Here is a 9,239-nt window from a genome sequence, read left to right on the forward strand (position 1 = left end):
TTCAAGTTAGCCATGGTCTAGAGGAGAAGTCAGATTCAGAGAAAAAATATAATACAACAGAAGAAGCAAAAGAGTTCTTGGGAGCCAAGAAGTTAGCATTTAATTCAATGTTAAAGTTTTTTCTCCTATAAGTTTTTACATTTATGGCATTGAGTATCACTTGTTTGTTAGCAAATACTCATGTATCTGCAATATAATGGGCTTGAAATGATCGCATAGGAAAACCACTAGCTGCTCCAGTCAGGGAGTGGTATAGGGGTCCATGTCCCTGCCCAATGGGTGAGATTCACTTTCAGCTTGAAACTCCAACAAAGAAGTGGTTATTCCTGACAAAAGAGTTTAAATCTCAGTTCCTCTTAGAAATCATACAAGTCACAAAGTGTCAAATTGGAGCAAAGATGGGCAGAACTTCAGTGACCTTCAGAACTGCAGAGTTCCCAGAAAGGGAGAAAGAATGGGGTAGACAGCTGGCTTTTTTTTTTTTTTTTTAATTATTATTGTACTTTAGATGAAGGTTACAGAACAAACTAGTTTCTCATTAAACAGTTAGTACACATATTGTTTTATGACGTTGGTTAACGACCCCACAACATGTCAACACTCTCCCTTCTCAACCTTGTGTTCCCTATTACCAGCTTTCCTGTCCCCTCCTGCTTTCTAGTCCTTGCCCCTGGGCTGGTGTGCCCCTTAAGCCCCATTTTATGGGCCTGACTAATCTTTGGCTGAAGGGTGAACCTCAAGAGTGACTTCATTACTGAGCTAAAAGTGAGTCCTGGGGCTATACTCTCAGGGTTTCTCCAGTTGCTGTCAGGCCAGTAAGTCTGTTTTTTTTTTGTGTGAGTTAGAATTTTGGTCTACATTTTTCTCCAGCTCTGTCTGGGACTGTCTATTGTGATCCCTATCAGAGCAGTCAGTGGTGGTAGCTGGGTACAATCTAGCTATACTAGACTCAGACTGGTGGAGGCTGTGGTAGATGTGGTCCATTAGTCCTTCAGACAAATCTTTCCCTTGTATCTTTAGTTTTCTTCATTCTTCCTTGCTCTCGAAGGGGTGAGACATCTCACAGGCTTTTAAGACCCCAGGCACCACTCACCAAAGTAGAATGTAGAACATTTTCTTTATAAACTATGGTATGCCAATTGAGCTAGACATTCCCTGAGACCATGGTCTCCACAGCCCTCAACCCAGGAATTTGGTCCCTCAGGGAGTTTGGATGTGTCTATGGAGCTTCCATGACCTTGCCTTGCACCAGTTGTGAGACAGCTTGCATTTTGCAGCACATTTTGAAGAAAAATGAATCTTCCTTAGCAAGTTACGATAAGGCTCTGCACTTTAACGGAAAATCGAATAAGTGAATGAGCAGAGATTTTTTTGCAAATAATAGTAAGGATTTTCATACGAAGAAATAATATCCCAGCAGACTCATATGCGACAAGAGTATGGAATTTGCAGAACTGGGCTGTGAGAGAACAGGAATACAGGCTAGTCCAGATAAGAGGCTATTTTCTGGTGATCTAGAGCTAAGGATTCTCAGTAGTGCTCGGTAAGAATAAATTTCAAGTTTTATTTCCTTTAGATTTTGCAGCATAATTTTATGCTTAGGTTAGCAGTATAGTAAACTGATATAGCTCTTAGTCCAGAGTGTGGGTTCAATCATTCTCAAGGTAAACTTCAAATTATCTTCATAAAGTCCCAGTTAAAGAGCCCATCCAGGTATCATTTATGCATTGAGTGAAAACCGTCTGGTCTTCGCTCTTAACATTTTGATGCCCAAGGTAGGACAGACCAAATAAACAGATTCTCTGTCCCCTTACAGAACACTGTTTTAGCCAGAATTACATCTGCTAGGATGTGCTATATGTCATGTTAGCAATGGAGAAAAGGAATAAATAAATAGTGTCATGGATTAAATGGTATCTCTCCCCATAACAAGAAAAAACGTTGAAGTCCTAACCCCTGTACCTGTGCATGTGACCTTGTTTGGAAATAAGGTCTTTGAAGATATTAAAAGAAGTTAGCATGAGGTCATACTGAAGTTGTGTGGGTCCTAATCCCATCTGAGTGTTGTCCTTATGAAAGATAAACAGAGGAAGAATGCCGTGTGATTCCGCAGCTGCAAGCCAATGAATAAACACCTGGAGCTACTAGAAGCTAGGAAAGAGGCATGAAACAGAGTCTCACTCCAAGCCTCAGAACGAATCAACAAGACTGACACTCTGGTCTTAGACTCTCAGCCTCCAGAACTGTGAGACAATAAATTTCTGTTCTTTAAAGCCACCCCCTTTGCTGTATTTTATTACAACAGTCCTAGGAAACTAACAAAAATGGCAAATAAATATTAATTGGAAAACGTGGAATAGCCAGTTAGGCTTAGATATAATATTTCCTTTTCAGTGATATGTGTGTGCTTTATTATAATTTTATATGGCTCATACATAATAAGGTTATGTAAACCAAAGGAGCTCCTGCTTCATGAGGACGACAGTGAAATGTGCCAGCATTGTCAGTGGTCCAACAATGCCTGGGGCTAGGTAGGAATCTCTCTAATCCTGGGGTTCAGTTTTAGAAAGTCACTTGCCCTCAGATACATGTTATGCCCTCCAACCTAGTGATATTTAGACCTCTTCTGCTGATATCTTTGCTCAGGTCCACAATTGACTCAGAACTGAGATAGGGAAAAGAGATATCATTATTAGGCCTCCTCAGTGGCCTCCTACAGTCAATTTTCCAGGTAGTCACAGGTACACCTTGATTCCAGAAACATGCAGTCTGCCTGATTTGAAGTTTTCACTGGCTTATTTGAAAATGAACCAGCGGTCTTGATCTTGGTTTCCCAAACCTAAGAGTTAAGGCTTCATTGAGCTGAGCCCATATGATGATTGTACTAGATATAAGGGCTTACAGCTAGTTACCAAGCTAAAAATCATCATTTGAACCTCCAAGTCCTTAAAACTCTAATCCACAAAAGCTAATATTGGGTTTACACTGTCCATCTCCAGGAATATAATTTGGTGGAGGGGATGGATGAACAACCAGGAAAAATGGCTGCTGATTTTTCAGAGCTGCACTGGACCTGGGGTGGTAGGCAATTCCTCAAGATTTCTTCTACTTAGTACCAAACTCCCTGAGTACTCCTTGTTCCTTTCACAAAGGATAAGAGAAGCAGAATTTTCTCTGAGGGCGTTTTCCCATCTTGGCAGATTTGGACTTTCACTTAATTGCCTCATAAAAGAGAAGGGATCATAAATCAAAGACCAAAGATTCATAAAGAGAAGTGCTTAATAAGAGATGCTTCCCATAATAACCTTGAACCACAAAGGGCTACAACTTTTGTTAAGAGTGAATCAGAAGTAAATTAGCCCTTCTGAAGATTTGTATTGGAATAAAGAGTCACATAAAAAAAACCGGTCTTACATTGAAATAGATAAATGAAAAGATAGGAAATATTTGCAGAAAATGAAAACAGTACCAAATAGAACTTTAAGAAATCAACTAGTAAAATAATTGAAATTAAAACTTCAATGAAAAATTTTAACAGCAAATTAGATACAAATGGAGAAAGAATTAGTAAGCTGGAAGATAGGTCAGAATGAAGCTTAAAGAGACCAAACAAAAGAAAAGAAAAACATAAGAGAGGGTAAGTGTCATAGTGATTGCAGTAAAAAAAAAAAAAAGTCTAGCAGATGTTAATCATATTTCTAGAAGGAAAGAAGAGAAAGAAATGAGTAAAGGCAATATGTGAACAGTAAATGGCTAAGAATTTTTCAGAGCTAATAAACCAAACCACGGATTTAAGAAGCTGAAAAACTCCCAAGAAAGAAATACATACTTAGATACGTAATAGTAAAATATAGAAAGCAGAAAACAAGAGAAAATCTTAGAAGCAGTCAGAAAAAAAGACATATCATCTTCAATTTTTGCCCTTCAAAGAGTTACAGTTAAGCTGACTTGGCAAGAGTAAAATTAGAAGCCAGGGCCTTTGGAATTATTTCTTCAATACGCTGAAAGAAAATAACTGACAGAATCCTATCCCAGTGAAAATATCTTTCAAGTAGGAGGGTAAAATAAAGACATTTTTAGACAAGCTGAAGCTGAGAAAGTTTGCAACCAGCAGAACCTCAGTAAAGGAAATTCTAATGGGTGTACTTCAGGCAGAACAGAAGTGATTACAGATAGAAGACCTGAGCCTTGAAACATGAAGTGAGGATATCTGTTTAGGCTCAGATGAAATTTACAATCTTAAACCCCCAATCCCTCCAATCCTCCCTCACTGTGGAAGTAACTGGCCCTCTAGTGTCTGGGAAAAGTAGCCCTTCTTTGCTTGAAAACTGCAATAGATTCACCTGAGGTACATACCTTAAAAGAGAATTTTCATTCATATCAAGATCCACCACAACCACCTCCTATTGCCAACATATTCATGACTAGAGTCAAATATAAGCATGATCCAGTTTGTGTCACGCTATGACAGTATGACATCAAAGGCATTCAGACTTTTTAAAATATATTTCAACAGAAATCTGAGAAACTTGTGTGGGAATAACTTCTGAGTGTTGGACCAAGGAGGGTACGATGTAACACCAGATCACACTAAATTTATTGATATGGATGAATATACAAGAGATTCTAGATTTAAGTGATGTTAGCCCATGCAGCTAGAGGTGGCTCTAACAACTTACTTGGTTTGTTGACCAAAACTTGGACTTAATGGTGGCCTACATTTAATGAAGTTGAAATGCCAGAGCTTCTCTGGCATGACGTGGAGGAGGAAATACAAAGGCTTAGGGAGATAGGAATGTTGGACTGAATTTATCATGTGTGGACTACATACCCACTTTCTAACTACATTCCATGAGAAGGTTAGAAAACACTTCCGTCACTAAAACATTGAGAAATACATTAGTGAGAGGAGTACCTACATCCTTGAAAAGCTCTGTGGTTGCTCTCTGCTATAGGTCAGGTATGACTGCAGGGGTTGCCAGGGACTCCCTGATTTCAATGGAGATGATGGAATCCCGGAGTGTCAGAGGCTAAAAGGCAATGCTTAACCATCAAAGACAAGGTCAGCACATGTACTGTGCGGGGAAGCAGGAAAGAAATGGTAAGCAGAACACCTTGGATGCAGAGGTTTTCAGCAGTGGCAAACTGATCATGGTGTCCTCAGGAATAAAATAGCTGGGAAGCATACTAGAGCATCGCTTGCTCTATATAACAGGAAAAAAACTCTAGGTAGGCTTGGTAGCCAAAATCATGACTTGAGTCACCAGAGGAGGGAGTCAAGACCTCTCACTCAATTTCCAGACCTAATCTATTCACTAACTCAAGGCCCCTTCCTTGAAGGGAAGGTTGTATTCCTTGAGGAATGAGGCTGCACCATTGCCGTAAGTACGTACTGAAAGTCATTCTCCAAGGATCTGTAGCTATTTATTAAAATGACTATACATTGGAAAAAAGGAAATAACCAGACTTTTCAGGAATTATTAGATACTGACTCTGAATTGATGCTAATTCCTGGGGACTCAAAATGCCGCTGTTACCCAGTAGTCAAACTATAAGCTAACAACGGTCTTAGTGGAAACCTGACTCACAGTGGGCCCAGTAGATTCATGGGCTCACTTTATGGTTATTTCAATTCCTGAATGTATAATTGGAATAAACATGCTCAGCAACTGGCAGAATCACCGCATTGGCTCTCTGACACATGAGCTGAGGGTTATAATGGTAGGAAGGGTTAAGTGGAAGCCCCGGTGACTCCCTCTCCGTACCAAAATAGTAAACCAGAAGCAGTACTACATCCCTGGAGGGGACTACAAAGATTAATGTCAACATCAAAGGCTTGAAAGAAGCAGGGGTGGTGAAATCCATTACTTTCCTATTTAGCTCAACAGTTTGGCCCGAGCAGAAGTCTGATGGATCTCGGAAAATGATTGTGGGCTGTTGTAAACTTAAGCAGGAGATGACTCCAATTGCAGCTGCTCTCCCAGATGCAGTATCACTGCTGAAGTATATCAACATGGCCTTGTTATCATTCAGGTTATTTTCCTCCTATAGGTAAGGTGTCTTCTCTCTCACAGCTTTCAAGATTTCTTCTTTGTCTTTAGTTTTCAGAAGTTTGACTCTGGTATACCTTGGTGTGGATTTCTTTGACATTATCCTGTTTGAGGTTTGCTCATTTTGAATCTGTAGGTTTATGTTCTTTGCCCATTCTGGGAAATTTTCAGTCATTATTTCTTTGGGTACTTTTTTAGCCTTCTTTCTCCTCTGGGACTCCAGTGACAAGAATCCTTTGTTATAATCCTCCCACAGATCCGTGAGGTTCTGTTCTTCTTCTTTTAAGTCTATTTCCTCTTTGTAGTTCAGACTTATTTCTATTGTTCTGTCTTCCAGTTCATGAATTCTTTGCTCTGTCCCCTAGATATGCTGTTGAGTCTATAAATTGAGTCTATGTATGGAGTTTTTTCAATTTCATCTGTTTATTTTTCATACTAAAATTTCCATTTTGTTCTTCTTTATGTCTTCTACTTCTTTATTGAGACTTTTTATTTCTTTGCCAAGATTTTCTAATTTTTCATTTGTTTCAAGCATTTATGATGTGTGTAATTGCTCATCGAAGTGCTTTTATAATGACTGCTTTGAAATCTTTGTCAGATAATTCTAACATCTTTCTCATCTTAGTGTTGGTGCCCACCATTGTTTGTCTTTTTTTATTCAAGTTGAGTTTTTTTTTTTTTTGATTCTTGGTACAATGAGTGATTTTCAATTGAAACTTGGACATTTTGGATATTATGTTCTAAAACTCTAGATCTTATTTAAACTTACTGTTTTAGGTGGTTTCCTATGACACCAGTCCAGCAGAAGAAAGGATAGCACTACCTAGTTACTTCTAGGTGGGGATAGAAGCTCAGCTTGCTCACTCAGCCTCTGTTGACACCTAGGGGGAGGTGGGACTTTTCATTACTGCTGAGTGGGGATGAGCATTTCAGTGCCCCACTAGGCCTCTGCTGATACCACCCTGGCTAGAAGGGATAGGAATGCTTTCTTGTTGCTCCCTTCATAGCCGCCATTCTACTTGGCCTTCTCTGACACCAAAATCATGGTGGTTTGAGGCACCTAGTTACATTCTGGTGAGGATATAAGTCTGGACTCCCCACTTGGACTTTGCTGGTGTGGCTGTGGGTGGAGTTGCAGTTTTCTCTGTATTATTTGTCTGGTATAGAGTGGTTACTATCTAAAAGTTTTCTGTTTTGCTAGACTGCTGCTATTCTATTCTAGTCCCTTGCCTAGAGAGAACAGGTTATTTTGTTGAGTTTTTTTTTTTTTTTTTCTGTACCTGTTATGGATTGAATTGTGTCCCCCAAAATATGTATGTAATTCCTAACCTCTATGCCTGTGGTTATATTCCTCTGGGAATGGGTTGTCTTTGTTATGTTAGTGAGGCAGGATTAGTGTAGAGTGTGTCTTGAGACAATCTCTGTTGAGATATAAAAGAGAGTAAATGCAAGCTGGCACAGAGAGATGGGGAAGAGAAATGCCAACCCACATGAAGATCGCCCAGAACCAGAATCTCAGAGAGACAAGAACCTTCCTCCAGAAAGAGAAAAAGTCTTTACCTAGGGCTGGCACCCTGAATGAGGACTTCTAGCCTCCTAAACTGTGAGAAAATAAATATCTATTTGTTAAAGCCACCCACTTGTGGTATTTCTATTATAGCAGCACTAGATAACTAAGCACCAATTGGCATTTCTAAGTTTCCAGCTTCTCTAGCTCCAAGTGTGGGATATATGAGGCAAATATAAAACTCAGGGAACTCATCATCATGTCATTCCTTGGGTTGTCAATCCCTAGCCATTCTTTGGCTTTATCTATACCTTTCAGAATCTTCTTATATTTGTATCATAAATAATATTCAGGATTTTTTAGCTACACTTATCAAAAAAAAAAAAAAAAGTTTTTTTTTTTATCAGGAGGAGTAGGAAATAGTATATATACTCCATCTTCCCAGGAAATATGCTTTACCTTGTTTAATTTTATCTTTTCTGTTTAAAAATTTTTTTTTTAAGTTCATCACTATGTGGAGAATAAACAACGCTCTCCTGATCCATTACTGATAAATTGTTTTAAATTCTAAAAACTCCCAGCAAGAAAGAGCAAAAACAAGAATCAAATTGATATTAGACTTCCTAAAAGGAGCAGTAGATACAAGAAGACACATGGAGTAATAATATTTAGCACTGAAGAAAAATATCTTTAACCTAGAGTTTTATACCCAGCCAAATGTTCATCAACAGTGGAATGGATAAACAAATTGTATGTTCACACAATGGTATACTACACATTATAAAACCACATTCAAAAATATAGATGAGTATTACTGTATTTGTAGGCAAATAATGTATAGCTTTTGCACTTGTTTGCTGGCTGCGCCCTTCCCCCCCACCCCGAGGTATTTTTGTAAGTGCTGTATGCTAATTTTTTTTTTTTGCACCAACATGTGGAAGAGGATCGGCATGATGGAGTTAATGGTGCATGTTATTTGCATAAAATACTGTACAAACATAATATTGAGCAAAAAAGCCAACACAACAGGGTATATACTCTATGTAGAAGTCATTGTTGGTACCCCAACTAAATGCAGTGAGTGTCGGCTGTTAACACTTCACAGCTGTATCATTCTCCTGAGAATTGCCATCAACCAATAGGAGCCCCCTCTCACTAGAAAAATAGCTGGGAGGTTACATCCTTTCCCCTGGGTATACCAAAAAAGCCAAACCCATTGCCGTTGAGTTGATTCTGACTCATAGTGATCCTGTAGGACAGAGCAGAACTGCCCCATAGGGTTTCCAAGGAACACATGGTGGATTTGAACTACCAATCTTTTGGTTAGCAGTCAAACTCTTAGCCACTATGCCACCAGAGTTTTCCACCTGGGTATAGCCCCTAATAAGGGGATAAAAAGGTCAGTCACTTATTCCAAAGTGGGACAACTCTACAGTGTCCTTCACATTCCAGGGCACCTGTGAAATCAGGCTGAATTTCAGCTAAAATCTAACTTTACCTAACTTCTTCTTCTGCCCTGTCTTGTTTCCCTCATTCCTTTACGGATTTTGCCTGAGATCACTCTCTCAATAAATTATTTGCATAAGAATCCCTGTCTCAGGCTCTGCTTCTAGGAAATTCAGCCTTAAGACAATTGGTTCCAGGAGTGGGTCTAGAAAGAAGAGTCTAGGGATGAGAATCTG

This window comes from Elephas maximus, chromosome 7 (assembly GCF_024166365.1).
Source record: "Elephas maximus indicus isolate mEleMax1 chromosome 7, mEleMax1 primary haplotype, whole genome shotgun sequence".
NCBI classification, from domain to species: Eukaryota; Metazoa; Chordata; class Mammalia; order Proboscidea; family Elephantidae; genus Elephas; species Elephas maximus.